Genomic DNA, 20,963 nt, shown 5'->3' on the forward strand with positions numbered 1-20,963 from the left:
TTTTATCCATTCTTCCAACTCTGCCTTTTGGGTGTAGTGTTTAAGATGTTTGAATTTGATGTAATTATCAAAAGGTAGGATTTATGTCTGCTTTTGCTATTTGTTTTCTATATTTCATGTCATTTTTGTTCATCAGCTCCTCCATTACTGCCTTCTTTTGGGTTAAGTGGATTATTTTCTAGCCTACCATTTTGATTAACTTGTTTCTTTTACTATATTTTCATAGTGGCTTCCCTGGAGATTGCAATGAGTATATTAACTTATACAAACCAATTGAAATTAATACCAAATTAATTTTCAATATTATTCAAGAACTTGCTCCAAGAATGCTCCATTCTCTTCCTGCTCCTTTGTGCTGTTATTGTCATACAAATTACATCTTTATACAGTGTATGTCATCAACACAGACTTGTCATGATTGCTTTACACAGTTGTCTTTTAAATCAGAAAGCAGCGGGGGGAGGGGTGGAATGTGGAATATGGCCTAAAATTAATATTATGTATTGCCTTGACATGTGGTAAAATCAAGAGGGCCTCAAATGGCCTAACTGCACATTCCCTTCCCCACTCTGCTTCCACAGATAAGATCCTCTAGCCAAACAACCCTCTTTATCATGGAGACCAGGTACAGTTCCTGCTTATCCCTGAGTAGTGGGCTTCAGTTCCCTGCCAGCCCATAGAATTAGTTAAACAAACCAATCAAATCCTCCCACAGGAACCAGGGGCTTCTCCATCTTCTTGATACTGCAAAGCCTGCCTCCCATACCCCTGCTTGTTTACTCTTTCCAAGTGCAAACCCTGTGTGGCCCTGTGTGACATGCAGTGTCCTCCCCCTTCAGGCTGTGAGTATATGTGACTAATAAACTGCTGTCCATTTCATCTGTCCAGTGTTGTGTACGTGGTCATCCCCATAGCCCTAGGGCAGGATCCCTCCCTCAACAATGGTGTGAAGAGGAGGTGATCAAAACAATTGGCGTCATGAACAGGATGGACCAACCATGACCCAGGACAGCTGGTCAGCTTTAATTAACTGCTCAGGCTAATTAACTGACTCCATGATATGACAAATGCTATCTTGGACAGAACTGCCAGTTACTGGTGGACTTGTGCTTTGGCTTGCAAGGCACTGTGTGTGGTCTTTGCTAGGTATTGCAATCTCTTCCCACTTTGAATGCTCTAATCCTCAAGATAAGAATTACTGCTAATTGACTATATCCCATCATGGTTTTGACCTGTGTTTGGCAGCTGGTCTCTGAGGCTCCTGCCTGTGCAGGCAGCACACACAGATTCCTAACCAGTTGGCACTTGAGGTGCAGTTACCAAGGGTGGAGCTATAGCTTTCTGATCACTTTGTCTAGCCTGGTTACTGTCACTGGCTGCTTGAACAGCTGTAACATACCTTGTTGATGGTTGTGTGCTACTAGGACAGACCCAGGGACACCTCTGTGAGGCTAGTGGAAAGGAAGGAGACCATCATCTTGGGGAGAATTAAGCTGACTATTAGTTGCCTAACAGTCACTGTTATTCAGGTAAGGAGAACATTCTTGCTCATCTCCTGTACTGCTGCTTCCTTTGCGGCTGTCATGTATGCTCTCCTAACCCCCAAAGGTATTCAGGTAGACATCCATGGTGGCCCATGGCCCAGGCATCAATGATTTTAAAAATGGGAAGGAGTATTTCATACCTAATTGCTCTCCCAATGCATAACTCCTAACCAATGTGCCTGGGTTTTGCCTAACGCTGCTGCTTACCAGTGCATCAAAAGTCCTAATCTTGCAATCACAGAGCTTGATGAATTCCATTTAGGCTATAGACAAAATGATCTTACTGGATGTGGACCTCAACCCATAACCATCAAGAAAGTCCACATCACTGATGACTGGGCAGAGAGAGAAACTGAAAGCAGTGGCTTCACATGGCTAGAAATCTAAACTGTTATGAGGGAATTTTTAGAGAAAGAAAAGGGTGGGGAAGGGAAGCCCCTGCAGGGGAAGAGTAGGGCTGTAGCACACTTGTGGACCCAATGATCTTCTTTTACACCACTCTGCTGCTCATGCCTCCTGTGGGACAAAGAGCTCCATTCTCAGGGTTGCAGGAAAAACATTACATTGAAACAAAGGTCCACAATTGGACACAATTGGAAATACAAAATGTACTAAAATAATTCATACAGCAAAAAGACAAAAGGGCACTTTTGCACCTCTACAACATAGGCTCTGAATTAACTTCAACATTTGCAGCTGAAATGCACCAACTGGCAAATGTTCATGGAGTTAGTCAATACTAAGGCTCAGATTACAGTTATACCTGGGGACCCATTAAATTAAAACAAGGTACCCTCCATAATCTTAAGGGAGTTACTGAATGTAAAATAGAGGACAAATAGGTATGCTTCACCTTAACCATCAGAATTACCATTTTGCCTATATTCCCCATGGTCATAGCACTCACTATCCTAAAATATCCCATAGTGGGCATGGACATTCTGACCCAATGAATAATAAATTAAAATTAAATAAAGTCTTTGGCATTTACAAATTGCCTTAACTAAACGAGGTGCCATGGATTCCCCTGTTAAAATAGTTAATATGACCTAATGTAACTTGAAACAGGGACTTCAAAGATTAAAACTTATATATAAGACCTAATTAGTGAAGGGGTGATTATCTCCACTGCTCCTTCATTTGACGTCCCAATTTGGCCTGTTCTTAAACCTGGAAAGAATGAATGGTGCCTCACAGGAGATAACTACAACCTCAATGCTGTGGTTTCATCCACTAAGGCCCTACACCAAATATTGTAATTACTGACTCTCTCCAACTGGTAAATATTTTGCTATTATAGATTTGGATAGTATATTCTGTTCAGTGTCTATTTCAGTAGCTTCTCAACTGCTGTTTGGCTTCACCTCTGAAAGGACACAATATACCTTTACTAGGGTGTATTTACTAGGGTACCACAGCAACCTTGCCGTCACACACCAGATCCCAACTGCATCCACCTTTCTCTAGGAACACAGATATGACATTACCACAATAACATACTCCTCCAAGAAGATTGATTTGACACACTTATTGAGGACATACAAATAACTCACAAAGGCACTCACAAAAAGAGGATAGACCATTGCTCCAAACATAAGGCAAGACCACCTCTGTTACATTTCTGAAAATTCTTTGATAAACTGAGAGCTATATCATCTCTGACATGTCTTAAACAGCTATTGACCTTCTAAGTGCCAACAATATTAATACAAGTCCAACAGCTTTGAGGGTTGGGGTTTTCTTTTTTGCTTTTTTTGCTTTGTTTTGTTTTGTTTTTGGTTCTGGAGGCATCACATTCTTCATCTACAAATTTTACTTTATATCACTGATGCATTACTTGCGAACTGGCCCATCTTGAATAGGGCCTTCTCCAGCAAAAAGCTCTAGAATCTGTCAAATTGAAATCAACAAGCACTTCTGTTAGTTCCCTCAGAGACTCCTTCATTGTAGCTTAGCAACATCCTTTCATGCCTCCTGGAATCTCTAGGTCACCTACGATGACTATAAATTAAGTTGTCCATAGGCTTCTGATGCAAGAAGCATCATAGCCCTATACTACATACCATCAGGGCAACAACTGATGGCCACATACCAAGATCTTCTGAAAATCAAGGTTCTCACAGTCCCTGAGCTTGTGACCTTTTATACCTAACTGCCCATTATGCCTTGGGTCATGGAAGCAGCACCCCACAAGCATATCACAGCTAATGAGGTCTCCTTGCCACTGGATGGAGCCAAACCTGGCTACAAGAGGGGTGGCCTCCTCTATCTTCAGTCACTTGCCAGATACCATGATGCTAGTCTCCCAAACTCTTGGCAACCTGGGGACTCCCTTAGGATCAACCAGGTGACCAATAATGGGCGTTCACACACTTTATGGATGGCATCACACCACCATGCTTGATAGAGTTCAATAGGATGTTGCTGTTTTTCATCCCTTAACCAGAATGTCTCTGAAAAGGATGGTACACAAGAGTCAGCAAAATTGGCCACACTTCAGGTAATCATTTTAACATTGGATACCCTGGCCAACAAATAGTCTCATCTGTACATTTTTACAAACTCTTGGGCCATTGCCTTAGAGTTGCCCCCTTTGAGATAAAGAACTCTGGGAATCTCTTGATCCATAGATACCCAAAATATAAATCAAGGTCACAAATGTCTCTACATATACTAAGGCCACAATACAAGGCCTTACCAGGATGCTTCTTATTTCCTTTGGAGTTGTAGACATCAGTGATAGTGACAAAGGTACTCATTTCACTTTTCAGAATACACAATGCTGGCTCTTAAGGAAGGCATTCAGTGGAACTTCCACCCTTCCTATGGGCCCCAGGAAGTTGGTTTGAGTGAAAGGCAAACTGAGCTCCTCAGAGAACGCTTATTAAAGTCACAAAGTGGCAAATGGACCCCCACTGGGTGTCACTATTGCCACAGGCATTGATTAGTCTAAATTCATGCCTTCTGGGGACATGTACTCCCTGCACCAATGCCACACAGATCCCTCAACTGCCTTTATTGTCCACCAAGGGGGACACCTCTAAAGTTAATGTTTTTTGATGATCTCTTCACCATGTGGCCCTCTTTCTCCTGGTCAAGTTCCTACTTCACTTCCTAGGGAGGCACTTTTCCTATCCCTAAAAGTCTCAGTCATGATCAAGATTTAAATTGATATCAAGATTCAAGAGGTCAGCTGTGATGTAAATCGTAAAATTAATATTGAGTGCTGCCTTGACAGCTGGTAAAATCAGGAAGGCCTCAAGTAGACTAAATCCAAGTTCCCCTCCTCACTCTGTTCCTATGGATGATAAGGTCCCCTAGCCAAAAACTTCTCCTTCTCATGGGAATCAGGAATAGTTCCTACTTAACCCTGAATAGCATGCCTCAGTTCCCTGTCAGCCCATGGAATTATTCAAACAAGCCAATCACATCCTTCTGTGGGACCTGAGAGTCAAGGCATACTCTTGATACTACAAAGTCTGACTCCTTCAGACCCTCTTTGTTCACCCTGTTCCCAAGTGCAAACCCCTTGTGGCCCTGCATGGCATGCATTGTCCTCTTTCCCTGGGCTGTGTGTATATGTGACTAATAAACTGCTGTCCATTTCATCTGTCCAGTGTTGGATGTTGTATGTTCAGCCATCTCCATAACCTTAGGTTGGGGAATCCATCCTTCACCAATGGAATGAAGAGGTGGTGCTCAAACCAAGAAGTCATAAAGAAAAAATACATTTATATTGTCTTTTATACTTATCTATGTATTTCAATTTAGCAATTTCTTTTTTTTTCATGTAGATTTAAGTTGCTATCTAGTGTTCTTTCATTTAAGCCTAAAAATATCACTTCAGTATTTTTTGTAGGGAAGATTTACCAACAATAAATTCTCTTAGTTTTTATCTCCTTCATTTTTGAAGAAAAGTTTTACTGGATATAGAATTCTTTAGGTAACAGTCTTTTTTCTTTCAGCACTTTTAATGTGTCACCTTACTGCCTTCTGGCCTCTATAGTTTCTGATGAGAAATTAGCTGTTAATCTTGTTGAGCAACCCTTGTATCAAATGAGTGACTTTTCTCTTGCTGCTTTTAGGATGATCTCTTTTTCTCTGTCTTTTGACAGTTTGATTATGATGTATCTAGGCGTGGATCTTTTTACATTTACATTTACAAATCCTACTTGGATTTGTTTAGTTTCTCAGATGTGCATATTCATGTTTCTTTTTAAATGAAACTTGGGAAACTTTCTGGCATTATTTCATCAAATGTACTTTTTGCCCCATTCTTTCTCTCCTCTCACCCATTGTGTTGATGCTTCACTGTGTCCAACAGGTCTCTCAGGCTCTGTTCATTTTCCTTTTTTCCCTTCTTTGTGCTCCTCAAACTCAAAAATCTCAATTGAACTATCTTCAAGTTCATTAATTCTTTATTCTGTCTGCTCAATTCTGTTGTCAAGTTCCTCTAGTGAATTTTTCATTTCAGTTATTATGCTTTTCAACTCCATACTTTCTATTCCATTCATTTTATAATTTCTATCTCTTTATTGATAATTGGTATTTAGTGAGACATCATTTTCATACTTTGCTTTAGTTCAGTAGACTTGAGATCCTTTACTTCAACATATTTAAAACCTCTCATCTAAAGTTTTTGCCCAGTAATTCCAATGTCTGGGCTTTCTCTAGGACAGTTCCTATTGACTGCTTTTTTCCTGTGTATGAGTCAGTCTTTCTTGTTTCTTTGCATGTCTCATAACTTTTTCTGAAAACTGGATTTTTCAATAATATAATGCGACAACTCCTAAAATTAGATTCTCTCTTATGCCCAGGGTGTTTTATGTTTTGTTTTTCTGTTTGTTTTTGTTATTATTGCTGTTTGTTTGGTTAATGACTTTTCTGAAGTAATTCTGTAAAGTTTGTATTCTTCATCATATGTCTTTGCTTGGTTAGCTTACTGATCAGCTAATGATTAGATAGTTTTCCTTAAATGCCTGGAATCAATATCTCCCAGTATTTATTGAGGGGCTCTGTGTTCACTTTGGAGCTTTTAATATTGAGCCAGATAACTTGAAAATCTGTCTTAGCCCTCATTTCCTGATTACATAGAACCTCAAAATCAGCTGGATGTGAGAACTTTGGGCCTCCTCAGGTTTTTCCTGAGTGTGCACACAGACTCACACATGTGTGTGACTTTCTAGAGTCCCAGGAATTTGTCAGAGCTTGTCAAAACCCCTATGGGCCTTTCATTCCCCACTTTTCCTTTTGAGCTTTTTGGTAAGCCTATTGTTCCCCACTGTGTCTAGCAGCAATGATGTTAAATAATTGCCACTTACTATTTTCAGCAAACACCCTCAAGGAAAAGGCTGTTCACACTGGGTGAGCTCTAAGGTCAAATAAAAACAAACCTTGTGAATGGTGTCTTCCAGGGAACCATCAGACAGGTCAAACAATGACAACCATATAGGTATAGGGTTTGAAGGAGCTCCAACCCCATTTTGCCTCTCTAGTGGCTGCCAGGCTTTTGGTTTCCACATTATTGTGGGTTGTCAGTTTTAAAGGCTACTGCAGGGCTGGAGAGAAGGAGATGGGCACAGAGCAAGTTAAAATGCCACTCAGCTTGCTGTCCTTACCACATTCTAGCTGTTTTTCTTCAACACACACTCTCTGGTTCCTGCAAGCATTTTGTTACTTTCCAGAGATCTAAAAAAGCAGATTATGACCATTATTAACAGTGTTCTCATTGGCTCTGTGAAAGAGTATTTTCTGAGGTCCTTTCCACTTCATTATTGCTGACATCATTCTAATTAATTCAACTTTGAACCTTTTGAGTTTGAGATATCTGTAGGATATCTAGGTAGAGATATCCAATAGGAAGCTGAGTATATAGATCTGAAGATTGCAGGGGGGGAATCTGGTATAGAAGATGTAAGAATAATTTAAAACATTGGAGTGGATGAGGTCACACAGGAGGAATCTGTATGATATGAAGAACAGAAATCTTAGGAAAGAACTGTAAGGAACAGCAATATTTAAGGGTCATTTAGAGACCGAGAATATTGAGAAGGCCAATCTCAAGAGAGACAAGAGACACCAGAAAAACTTAGATTTGAGAATACATTTCTCATTGACCATGCCATCTGTGGTTTGAAACCCAATGTCATTCCCATCTTGTTTTTTGCTGACATAGAATACCCAGTGTGTCCATCTAGCTTAGGACTAGCAAGATGCTTAGAACTGCTCCATTCTCCACTCAGGGACAGAGATGCCAGGTCATTTATCAGGTCTATCAGCCTTCAGTTTGTCTCCTTTGCTGATCTTTTTAGCTCCTACTCAAATCTTGTCTCCTCCATGAAGTCTCCTGACATGAAATAAGAAGAATCAACATGTATCCTTGATGCTGGTTCCCTAACATTCTACTTTTTCACCACTATATTTCACTAGGTTCCTTCGCATTTTCATATAAATTTTAGAATCAGCTTGTTTTCTTTTTTTTTAATGTTTTTTTATTGATTTATAATCGTTCTACAATGTTGTGTCAAATTCCAGTGTAGAGCACAATTTTTCAGTTATACATGAACATATATATATTCATTGTCACATTTTTTCTCTTTGAGCTACCATAAGATCTTGTGTATATTTCCCTGTGCTATACAGTATAATTTTGTTTATCTATTCTACAATTTTGAAATCCCGTCTATCCCTTCCCACCCTCTGCTCCCTTGGCAACCACAAGTTTGTATTCTATGTCTATGAGTCTATTTCTGTTTTGTATTTATGCTTTGTTTTTTTGTTATTGTTTTTGTTTTTTTTGTTTTTTTGATTCCACATATGAGCGATCTCATATGGTATTTTTCTTTCTCTTTCTGGCTTACTTCCCTTAGAATGACATTCTCCAGGAGCATCCATGTTGCCGCAAATGGCGTTATGTTGTCAGTTTTTATGGCTGAGTAGTATTCCATTGTATAAATACACCACATCTTCTTTATCCAGTCATCCATTGATGGACATTTAGACGGTCTCCAAAGTATTGAAGGAACTAAAAGAGATAGTGTTTAGAGATATAAAATATGTCAAAAATGAAATCGAAGCTATAAAGAAGAGCCAAGTAGAATTGGTAAACTCATTGGCTGAGATGAGAATAGATCTAAAGGCTGTGCAAAGCAGACTAGATAATGCAGAGGAACGAATTAGTGACCTAGAAAGCACCCAATCAGAACAACTGCAAGATAAACAAATAAAAACAAATTAAAGCAACATAAGGGACCTATGGGATAATATAAAGCATGCCAATCTACACATAATAGGGGTCCCAGAAGAGGAAGAAAGATCAAAGGGGATTGAAAAGGTTTTTGAAGAAATCATAACTGAAAACTTCCCAAACTTAAAGAAGGAATCAGATATCCAAGTACAGGAAGTTCAAAAGGTCCCAAACAGGAAGAACCCAAATAGAGCCACACCAAGACATATCATAATCAAGATGGCCAGAGTCAAGGATAAAGAAATGATCCTAAAGGCAGCAAGAGAAAAGCAAAGAGTGAGTTACAAGGGAACCCCCATAAGGCTCTCAGCTGATTTCTCTACACAAACACTACAGGCCAGAAGGGAATGGCAAGATATATTCAAACTCCTGAATGAAAAAAAAAGATGCAGCCTAGAATACTTTATCTAGGAAGGCTATCCTTTAGGATAGAAGGAGACATAAAGAATTTCACAGACAAGAAAAAACTACAAGAGTTTAGCAATACTAAACCCATGCTAAAAGAAATATTGAAAGGTCTACTCTAAATAGAAAAAAAGCTTGTTATTTTCTGCAAAAAAAAAAAGCTGCTGTGATTTTTACTTGGATTGTGCTGAATCTACAGATCAAGTTGGAAAGAAATGACATTTTAAGAATATCAAGTACTCTGATACAGTAATATTATATATCTCACAATTTATTTAGATTTTCTTTTATTTCTCTCAGTAATATTTCATACTTTTAAGTGCACAGATCTTCCACATCTTTTGTCAGCTCATTATGTCAAAATCATTTGATGTTACCATAAGTGGCATAGTTTTCATTTCAATTTTAGGATCTTCAAAGCTGGTATATAGAAATATCATTGATTTTTGTATATTGACTTCATATTATGCAACCTTGTTACTCATATATTAGTTCTAATAACTTTTTTGTAGATTCCTTAAGATTTTCTATACAGACCATCATGTTGCCTGTGAATAAAGAGTTGTTCCTCCAACCTGTATGTCTTTTTGCCCTTTTTCTTCCCTTATTACATGACCTAGAATCTTTAGTACAATGTTGAATAGAAGTCATGAGACCAGACATACTTGCTTCGTTATCTTAGGAGAAAATAATTCATTTTTTCACCATTAATTATGATGGTAGCTATAGGTTCTCCATAGTTGTCTTCATTAGGTTTAGGACGTTCTTTTCTCAGTTTGCTGAGAGATTTTATCAGGAATGGGTGATGGATTTTGCCAAATCTTTTTTTCTGCATTTAGTCAGTTAATATGGTGAATTAAAGTGACTGATTTTAAAAAGTTAAAACAACTTTTGATTCCTGGGATAAACAGTAATTTAGTGATTTATTATCTTTCTTATATATTGCTTGACTCTGTTTGCTAAATTTTTTTTTATTGTAGCATAGTCAGTTTACAATGTCGTATCAATTTCTGGTGTATGGCATAATAGTTGTCATATACATACATACATATATTCATTTTCATATTCTTTTTCATTATAGGTTGCTACAAGATATTGAATATAGTTCCCTGTGCTATACAGAAGAAACTTGTTATTTATTTATTTTATACACAGTAGTTAGTATCTGCAAATCTCGAACTCCCAATTTATCCCTTCCCACCTCCTTTCCTCTCTGGTAACCATTAAGTTTGTTTTCTGTATCTGTGAGTCTGTTTATGTTTTGTAAATAAGTTTGTGTCTTTTTTTTTTAGGTTCCACATATAAGTGATATCATATGGTATTTTTCTTTCTCTTTCTGGCTTACTTCACTTAAAATGATTATCTCCAAGTCCATTCATGTTGCAAAAGGCATTATTTTATTATTTTTTAGGGCTAAGTAGTATTCCATTGTATAAATATACCACATCTTCTTTATCTAGTCATCTGTTGATGGACATTTAGGTTGCTTCCATATCTTGGCTGTTGTAAATAGTGCTTCTATGAACATTGGCATGCATGTATCTTTTTGAATTAAAATTCCCTCTGGATATATGCCCAGGAGTGGGATTGCTAGATCATATGGTAAGTCTATTTTTAGTTTTTTTTTAACTTTTTTTTTATTGAATTATAGTCATTTTACAATATTGTGTCAAATTCCAGTGTAGAGCACACTTTTTCAGTTATACATGAACATACATATATTCATTGTCACATTTTTTTTCGCTGTGAGCTACCACAAGATCTTGTATATATTTCCCTGTGCTATACAGTATAATCTTGTTTATCTATTCTGCATATGCCTGTCAGTATCTACAAATTTTGAAATCCCAGTCTGTCCCTTCCCACCCCCCACCCCCTTGGCAACCACAAGTTTATATTCTGTGTCTATGAGTCTGTTTCTGTTTTGTATTTATGTTCTTTTTTTTATGATTCAACATATGAGCGATCTCATATGGTATTTTTCTTTCTCTTTCTGGCTTACTTCACTTAGAATGACATTCTCTAGGGACATCCATGTTGCTGCAAATGGCATTATGTTGTCATTTTTATGGCTGAATAGTATTCCATTGTATAAATATACCACCTCTTCTTTATCCAGTCATCTGTTGATGGACATTTAGGCTTTTTCCATGTCTTGGCTATGGTAAATAGTGCTGTTATGAACATTGGGGTGCAGATGTCTTTTTGAAGTAGGGTTCCTTCTGGATATATGCCCAGGAGCAGGATTCCTGGGTCATATGGTAAGTCTATTCTTAGTCTTTTGAGGAAACTCTATACTGTTTTCCACACCAGACTGCATTCCCACCAGAAGTGTAGGAGGGTTCCTTTTTCTCCACATCCTCTCTAGAATTTATCGTTTGTGGATTTTTTAATGATGGCCATTCTGACCAGTGTGAGGTGATACCTCATTGTAGTTTTGACTTTGTTTGCTAAAATTTTATTCAAAGGTTTTGTGTCTGTGTTCCTAAAGGGTCTAGGGTTTTGAGGATTGTCTGCACTTTGCTTTTCTTTTCATGTCTTTGTATGATTGTAGTATCAAGGTCATGCTGGAATAAAGTTGTGCTGTTACTCACTAAACAGTATAGAAAGACAGAGATGATAAATATGAAAGAAGTTAAAAGTGAAATAAGATAGTATGAGAGTCCAATATACATCTTATTGGAATTTCAGAAAGAGCAAATTGAAAAAGAATAGTTGAAGAGATGATGGCTGCAAATATCTGAATCCACAGATAATAGGAAACACAATGCAAACCAGGCAGAATAACGAAAAAGAACTTCACACCTAGACACACTGTGAAATGCAGACTACCAGAGATGAACAGACCTTAAAAATAGCCAGGGGCATTTTTCTCAAAGAAATGAAAATTTATGTTCACACAAAAGCCTGTTACTGGATATTCACAGCAGCTTTTTGGCAAAATATGGTACTGGCCAGATGTCTTTCAATGGGAGAATGGTGAAACAAAGTATTATATGTGCATACCATAGAATACTACCAACCAATAAAAAGGAACAAACTATTGATACACACAACTTGGATGAATTTCCAGAGAATTATGTTGAGTAATAAAAGCCAGTCTCCAAAAGTTACATACTATATGATTACATTCATATAACATCCTTGAAATGACAGCATTATAAAAATGGGGAACAGATTGGTGGTTTCCAAAGATTAGAGATGGGGGAGGGGGTAAGAGGGAGGTGGGTGAAGTTATAAAAGGGCAACATGAAGGATCCTTGTGGTGTTGGAACTACTTATTATCTTGACTGTGGTGGTGGATACACAAACCTATACAGGTGATAAAATTGCACAGAACTTAATATAAACTTACATCACAGACATATACACAAAAAATGAATGTGAGTAAAATTGGGGAAATCTGAATAAGATCAGTGGATATTAGTATCCTAGTTGTGATACCATATTATTATTTTTGCAAAATGTTACCATTGGGAAATTTGACAAAGTATAAAGTGTATGACTTTGTATTATCTTTTTACAACTGTATGTAAATCTAAAATTATATCAATACAATTTTTAATTTTAAAAAAGTAGCCAGAGAGAAAATACAGATCCTCAACAAAGGAAAAACAGACTGTCAGCAGACTTCTCAATAGCAGCAATGAAAATCAGAAGACAGTACAATGCTGTCCTCAAAGGTTCTACAAAAGTCTGTCAATCCTGAATTGATATCCAGGAAATTTTTTCTTTTGTGCACAATGGTGAAATAAAGGTATTTTCAGACAAGCAAACACTTAGGGAGTTTGTAAAGGATATACTTTAAAAAAAAGTGATATCAGAAAGATGATCTAAATCACAAAAAGAAATAGTGAGAAAGAGTTGATGATTATGTGGGTAAATCCGAACAAACAAGGCAAAGCAATAATGTATGACTGGTATTTTAAAAAAATAATACAATGAAAATACTAAGCAATAATTGTATGAAAATAAGTAGAGGTTTAGCAAGGTTTCTGGATACAAAATCAATATACAAAAGTCATTTGTTTTACTCTACTTTCACTAAATAAATAAATTCCTCAAGTACGGGGGCAGAGCAGAAATCCAAAATAGAATAAAAACAGAAACAAATGAACCTAACAGTATTTTAAATAAATAACACAACCACTTTAGGGTTTGGGAGTGGAGTGAGAACTAACCCAAGAAACTTTTGAACACAATATTTTGACTCTATACCCTAGGCTTAAAAACAAAATAAGTATAAACAAATAGTGTACTCTAGGTAGTGGGTATGTTTTTGGCAGTGGCATAGATTCAAAATTCTGAAGCTGCTTTACGTGTGTTGTCTCCCTCCTTCACTATCCATCCTAAATTCCTCTCACCCTCAGATATCACCTCTGCTAGTACTGGTGGCTTACTTTGCGATGTCAGTAAAACCCTCAATGCTGTGAAACCTGAGACCCTGGCAACCATACACACCTTGGTTTGGGGTTGCTGCACTTGTCCATTCACAATTAAAATAGAGCAAGGCAATGGAGTATCAAGAGTTGTCCAAATGGATTACATAAGTTCCATTCATATTTCATCCTGTTCCCATTTTGTAACAGCAGCCCACTGGGACTTGCCATAAACTCTACAAATTTCTCACCCCTTATTCTTCCCACTCCATAGGATCTGCTGCAAAGAGCCCTTTCTTGCTCTGTGACTTACTCAAAGGTGGTAGACTTCCATGTATATGACTGGATCAGTGTTTTCAAGTATGGAATTATTTCCTCAAAAACCGAAATAGTTCTTCCTGGTACAGTGCGTTTCTTCTTTGTGGCAGGGATCACAAGATGCTACAATTTGTGTTTTACTTTGGCAAGGATTTCTCCACATGCTCCTGACCCCTGGATCCTTAAGCATTTCATTAAATCTCTTTTTTTTCGCCCTCGTGAAACACTTCATTAAATCTTTATAGGCTTTATCTCCTCCACTCTGGAGCACATGTGTCTTACCAAGGCCTCCAGAGAACTAGCCATCACTTGCTCATCCTGCTCAATCAGCACAATGAGATCATCGATGTAGTGGATAAATGGGATATTTTTGTGGATGTTCCTAGAGGCCAGATCTCTTTGAATTATATTATGACAGAAGGCAGGAAAAAATAACAAATCCCTGGACAAAACTATAAATGAATATTGTTCTGCATTCTGCATAAATGTGAACTCTTTCTGATCCTCTCTCTTGTTTGGAATAGCAAAGAACATATTTGCCAAATCAATAGCCATACATCATGTACCCAAAGCCAAATTAATCTGCTCTAGTAAAGATACCATGACCAGCATAGAGGTTGTGATTGGCTACTAATTGCTTAAACTTGTGGTCATCTCCAGCAATTTTTCAAGTTCTATTCAATTTTTGCAGGGTCTATACTGGTGTATGTATGAAATGGGGAACACCATCGTTTCACCCTTGAGATCCTTAGAGTAGCACCAATCTCTGCCTGGGGCAGGGGGTGGAGTATTGATTTTTATTTACTATCTTGGCTGTCAGCTGCAGTTTTAGAACCTTTGACTTGCCTTTCCACTATTGTAGCTTTTATGCCCCAGGACAAAAGACCCAATGTGGAGGTTACTCCAGTTGCCAACCCTCATGACCTAAGCACCTCCCAAAGGCCTCACCATCACCTTTGGGGGTTAGGACTTCAACATATGAATTTTGCAGGAACACAAACATTCAGAATATGGCATTCCACCGCAGCCCTCCAAAATTAATGTCTTTCTTGCATGCAGATACATTCATTCCATCCCAAAAGACAACTCATTTCAGCATCAGCTTAAAAGTATAAAGTCCAAAGTCTCATTTAAATAGCATCTAAATTGGATGAAACTCAAGGTATGATTCATTCTGAAACACATTCCCTTCCAGCTGTGAACTTGTGGAATCAAACAAGTTATGAGCTTCCAAAACGCAATGGTGGGACCAGCATAGAGCAGACATTCCCATTCCAAAAGGGAGAAACAGGAAAGGAAGGGGTGGCAGGTCCCAAGCGAGTCAAACTCCAAGACAAACAATATTAAATCTTAAGGCTTGAGAATAATCTTTAACTTAACGCTTCACCCTCTAGGGCAGAGGTCCCACCTTCTAGACACACTGGGACAGGGACTCTGCCTTCAGGACACACTGGGGTGCTCAGCTCCCATGGCTTTGCTGGATGCAGGTCATGTGGCAGCTCTCTCAGGCTGGAATCACATGCTGGTGGCTCTACCAGTCTGGGTCTTAGGGGGGACTCAGCTCCCAACAACTCCACTGGGCAGAAGTCCAGCATCCATAACTTTGAGTGGGAGTCATCTGGTCTGTTGAAACCCAGGAGATGCCCCCCACCTTTGGAACCAAGGAGGCAGCCATGATAGTCTCTGAATTGCCTTTGGGTCCTTCGTCCCTTGTCTTGAAGAATATTGCACTTTCACAGATGAATAACTCTATGGTCTTGTCCTATAAAATCTAAGAACTTTTCTCTCATTCCTTCCCATCTCCTCCTTCAGTTCAAATAGACTGTTTTCCTGCTGGGGTGGCTGATTAAGTTCACAGCTTACACCCTACTAATCTTATCAAAGCATCCCTTGGTCATGCTATTAGTGTTCTCATATGAACATGCTTTCTCATTTTTTCACCATATGGATAGGCTGAGAATTTTCCAAAACTTTAATTTGTTTTCCTTTTGATTAACAATTCTGTCTTTAAGCCATTGCTCTCGTCTCATTTTACTATGAGCATTCAAGAGAAGCCAAGCTGCTCCTTCAACACTTCGCTTAAAAATAGTTTCAGCCAAATATCCAATTTTATCGCTCACAAATTCTGTCTTCTGCAAAACACTAGGACATGAACACAATTCAGCCAAGCTCTTTGCCACTTTATAACAAGTTCCCCCTAGTTTCCAATAAGATGTTCCACATTTCCATTGAGAATTTATCAGAATGACCTTTACTGTCCATTCTGTGACATACTGTAACCATTCTGTTTATGACCACTTAGCTATTCTCTAAGAAGACTGACGCTGTCTCTACAGCTCTTTTCTTCTGAGCCATCACCCAAATGGCCTTTAATGGTCTGTTCATGGCATTGTAGGCTTTTTCTAGCAGGTACCTCCAAATTCTTCCAGCCTCTATCCATTACCCAGTTCCAAAGCTGCTTTCAGTTTCTTCGGTATTTGATACAGCAGCACTACTCTGCTCCCAGCAGCAAAATCTGTATTAGTAAGAACTCTCCAGAGAAATATAATCAATAGCATATACATAGATATGTAAGAGGGGATTCATAGGAATTGGCTCACGTGGTTATGGAGGCCAAGAAGTCCCATGATCTGCTGTCTGTAAGCTGGTGACTGGGAAAGTTGGTGATATCATTTCTTCTGAGTCCAAAGGCCTGAGAACCAGGAGTTCTGATATCCGAGGACTGGAAAAATGAACATTCTAGCTCAAGAAGAGAGAAAGGAAATTCGCCCTTTCTTCACCGTTTTGTTCTTTTTGGACCCTCAACAGATTAGATGATGCTTGTCCACGTCGATGAGTGAGGGTGGACCTCTTGTCCACACTGATGAGTGAGGGTGGACCTCTGTATCAGTCTCCTGAATTAAATGCTATTCTCTTCCAAAAAACACTTGCACAGACACACGCAGAAATCATGTTTTATCAGCTATCTGAGCATCTCTTAGCCCAGTCAGGTGGACACATAAAATGAACTATTACAAGTATTAAATCTTATACCCCAAGAGAGTATCCTCAAATCAATAAATTCTCTCTTATCCAGTTTTATGACATGGCCCCCTTGATTGAGCACCCTCAAAATCAAGTCCCATGAATACTCTTCTGACTCCAGCCAACACATTCTAGCTAATTTGTGCATATCCCTTGGGATACAGGCCCTGTCCTCCCCCATCAGGCCCATGATGTTCTTAGATGGGTTATGCTGCCATGACTGCAGGAGAAGAGGTGGGTAGATCCTGAGGGGGTCTCCTGCTGCCTTGAGGGAGAGAGGCCTCTGCAGTGTCTTCCCACATGGGGAGGGGGGCTGGTGCATTATTTCTGAATAAGAAGGGATGGGCCACCTGTGCCGGTACTGAGGGTGCAGAGGGGGCTGGGGTAGTGCTGTCAGATAATTGATAGGATGCCCAGTTAAATTAGAATTTCAGATAAACAAATACAATTTTAGCATAATTATGTCCCATGTGATATTTTAATTTTTGTTATATTTTTATTTGCTAAATCTGGCAGTGCTAGCTCGGGGAGCTGCTATGATCTAAATGTTTGTGTCCCTCCCAAATTTATTTGTTGAAATCCTAATGCCCAATTAATGGTATTAGGAGATGGGGCCTTTGGGAGATGATTAGGTCATGAGTGGGGAGCCCTCATGAATGGGATTAGTGCTCTTATAAAAGAGACCCTAAAGAGCTCACTAGCCCTTTCCACCATGTGAGGACACAGCAAGAAGTCTGTTACCAGGGAAGAGGACCCTCACCCAACCAGGCTGGCATGCTGACCTCAGGCTTCCAGCCTCCAGAACTGTGAATGGTAAATTTCTGTTGTTTATAAGTCACCCAATCTGTGGCATTTTGTTATAGTAACTGGAATGGACTAAGAAGCCAAAATGTTCAGGGTCATTCAACCACATGTGCCCCAAGTTTTCCCAACCAAGGCTCTGACTTTAGCATAACAAACTTGCCTCTACCAAATATTGGCATCTTCAAAGCTCCTCTACTCTTTAAAATCCTGAGTTTGGTCTTCAGATTTTTTTGTGTTCTTCCCTTGCAGAAGATAAGAGCTTTGGTGTAAGTTACCAAAGAGACACTCTATATTTCACAGTATTTGACTGTTCATTAACAGCCCTCACCTTTTCATTATCCTTCTGTAGGTATCAATACAACTAAATAACAGCTGATAAATTTCATTGTCTTTGTATGATTCCCTCTTCTCCACGCCCCCAGCCCCCATTTCCCAGAAGCCTGAATCATTGCATGGACAAAGCATTCCCTTTCATAGAACATTTCTCCAAGACACTACTTGTGAAAGTTTCAGCAAGTGCGCCACCATCTGGTGCCTGGGACAATACATACCACACTTACCACTAGGGATGGGGTCTGCCTTGACAGCCTGGTGGTGAGTAATACCATCTCCCAAACTCCATTTTACTGCCTAATTTCTTGGATCACTTCTGGTAGCAGATGTATTAGTTTAGGTCCTCTGGTAAGGAGACACCTAAATGGAGTACAAAGCACAAGAGGTTTATTGGAGGGTAACGTGGGAAAGGAAGGGAAAGCAGGATTGGGCATTGAGAACCTTAAATTGTGAAAATTTTGGCATCCTGAATGAAGAGTTCATTAGAGAAATTCCTCATTGGGCAGAAAGGATCAGACCTTAGCTTTGTACACCTCTCATGCTCAGTCATTGACTAGGGGCTGTGTGGGAAGAGCTTGACTTTTGCTTAAATACTTCAGCGATCTCAAAGGTGATGCACCGGAGGCTGACAGCTAAATGCACTCCTTGCAGCTGAATGGCAAAATCTTCTTGAAAGAATAACCAAGAGGCATAGATGGTTCTTTTAAAAAATGATGCTGGGACAACTGGGTACACACATAGAAAAAGGAAATAAATTGGACCCTTACTTCAATTAATACCCCAAAATCAGTACAAACAGGTTATACATCTAAGTTTGAGGGGCAAAATTATGCTTTTAAAAGGTAAATGATTATGTTCACAGCCTTGGGATAGTGAAGAATCTCTTGAATAGTACACAAAACTATTAACCATAAAGAAAAAAACTGATAACTTTGACTCCATTAAAATTAAACAGTTCATTAAAATATACCATTAAGAGAATTAAAAATTGATCCATACAGTAGAGGAAGATATTTGCAATATATATGTAGCAAATAAAGTTCTAGGACCTGGGACATGTACAGAATTGCTGGAAAATTATAATAAAAAATTTTTAAATGGGCAAAAAGTCATAAACAGTAACTTCACAAAAATGGAAATCCACATGGCCAATAAACATATGAAAATGTCCTCAATTTTACCGAGAAATGAAAATTAAAACCATTATGCAATATCACCACATATCTACCAGAATAGCTAAGTTTTTTTATTAATCCTTACAATATCAATTTTTGGCAGAGATGTGGAACAGGAACTCTGACATACTGCTGGTGGAGATGTAATGTGATTTAGCCATTTTGAAAAAGTTTGGCATCATCTAGATTTGAAATTAATGCATTTTCTGTGACCCAGCAATTCCACTTCTATATATACACACAACAGAAATTTGTATGTATGTTCATCAAAAGACATGTACAAGAATGTTCTTAGCAGCACTGTTGTAATAGCCCTTATACTTGAATAATCCAAAGTGTTGACCAGCAGTAGAGAAGATAAAAATTTGTGATATTTCCAAACAATGAAATACTATTCAGCAATGAAAATTAATGAACTATGGCTATATGTAAGATCACAAATGTACCCTACAAACATAATATTGATGGAAACAAGTCAGGAACAAATATTACATACTCTATGACCCCATGTATAGAAAGCTGAAAAACAGGAAAACTAAACTCCATTGTTTAGGAACTCATACATAGATAGTAGAACTATAAAGAAAAGAAAGGAATGATTAACAAAAGTCAACATATTGGTTATTTCTTCAAGAGGAAAAATGAGAGTGATCAAGAAGGGGCATATGAGAAGGCTTCTATTTTTTTTCCAATTTTTTATTATGGAAAATTTGACAGATACTGGAAAAGTTGGAAAAATAAAACAATTAACACTTACGTACCCTCTAATTGGATGTAACAAATGCTAACATCTTGGCATTTTGCTTTATATTTCTCCATGTATACATACATATATTTTAACAGCTTTATTGAAATATAATTCATACACCATACAATTCACCCATTTGAAGTGTATGATTCGATGGTTTTTAATATAATCACAGCTATATGCAACCATCAGCATATTCGATTTTAGGACTTTTCATCACCTCAGATGTAAACGTCATAGTTTTAGCTATCCACTTCCCATCCCCCCATCCTCCCAGCCCTAAGCAAGCACTAGTATACCTTCTGTCTCAGTAGATTTGTGTATTATGGACATTTCATATATACGGAATCATACGTTTTTTGTGATTGGCTTCCTTCATTTAACATAATGTTTAAAAGGTTCATACATGCCATGGCATGTGTCCGTACTTGTATTTGTCTGCTTGGTCTGCCATAACAGAACACTACAACCAGAGATGTTTAAACAACGCATTTATTTTCTCACAGTTCTGGAATCTGGAAGTCCACGATCGAGGTGCCATCATGGTTGGTTTCTAGTGAGACTGCTCCTTGGGTTGCACACCGCCATGTTCTCAATGGCCTCATATGGCCTTTTCTCTGTGTGCCTGCAAAGAGGGAGATCTCTGGTATTTCATCCTCTTCTTATAAGCATCCGAGTCCTATGGGATTAAGACTCTACCTTTAGTACCTCTTTTAACATTAATTATCTCCTTAAAAGCTCTACGTCCAAATTCATATACATTGGGGGTTAGGGCTTCAACATATACATTTGGGGGAACATAATTCAGTCTATAACAGCATTTCATTCCTATTTAGCCAAATAATATTCCATTGTCTAGCTATATCACATTTTGTATATCCATTCATCAGTTGATGGGCATTGGGTTGTTAATACCTTTTACCTACTATGAATAATGCTGCTATACAACAAACCATTGTGTACAAATTTTTGTGTGAACATGTATGT

Source organism: Vicugna pacos, chromosome X (assembly GCF_048564905.1).
Source record: "Vicugna pacos chromosome X, VicPac4, whole genome shotgun sequence".
NCBI classification, from domain to species: domain Eukaryota; kingdom Metazoa; phylum Chordata; class Mammalia; order Artiodactyla; family Camelidae; genus Vicugna; species Vicugna pacos.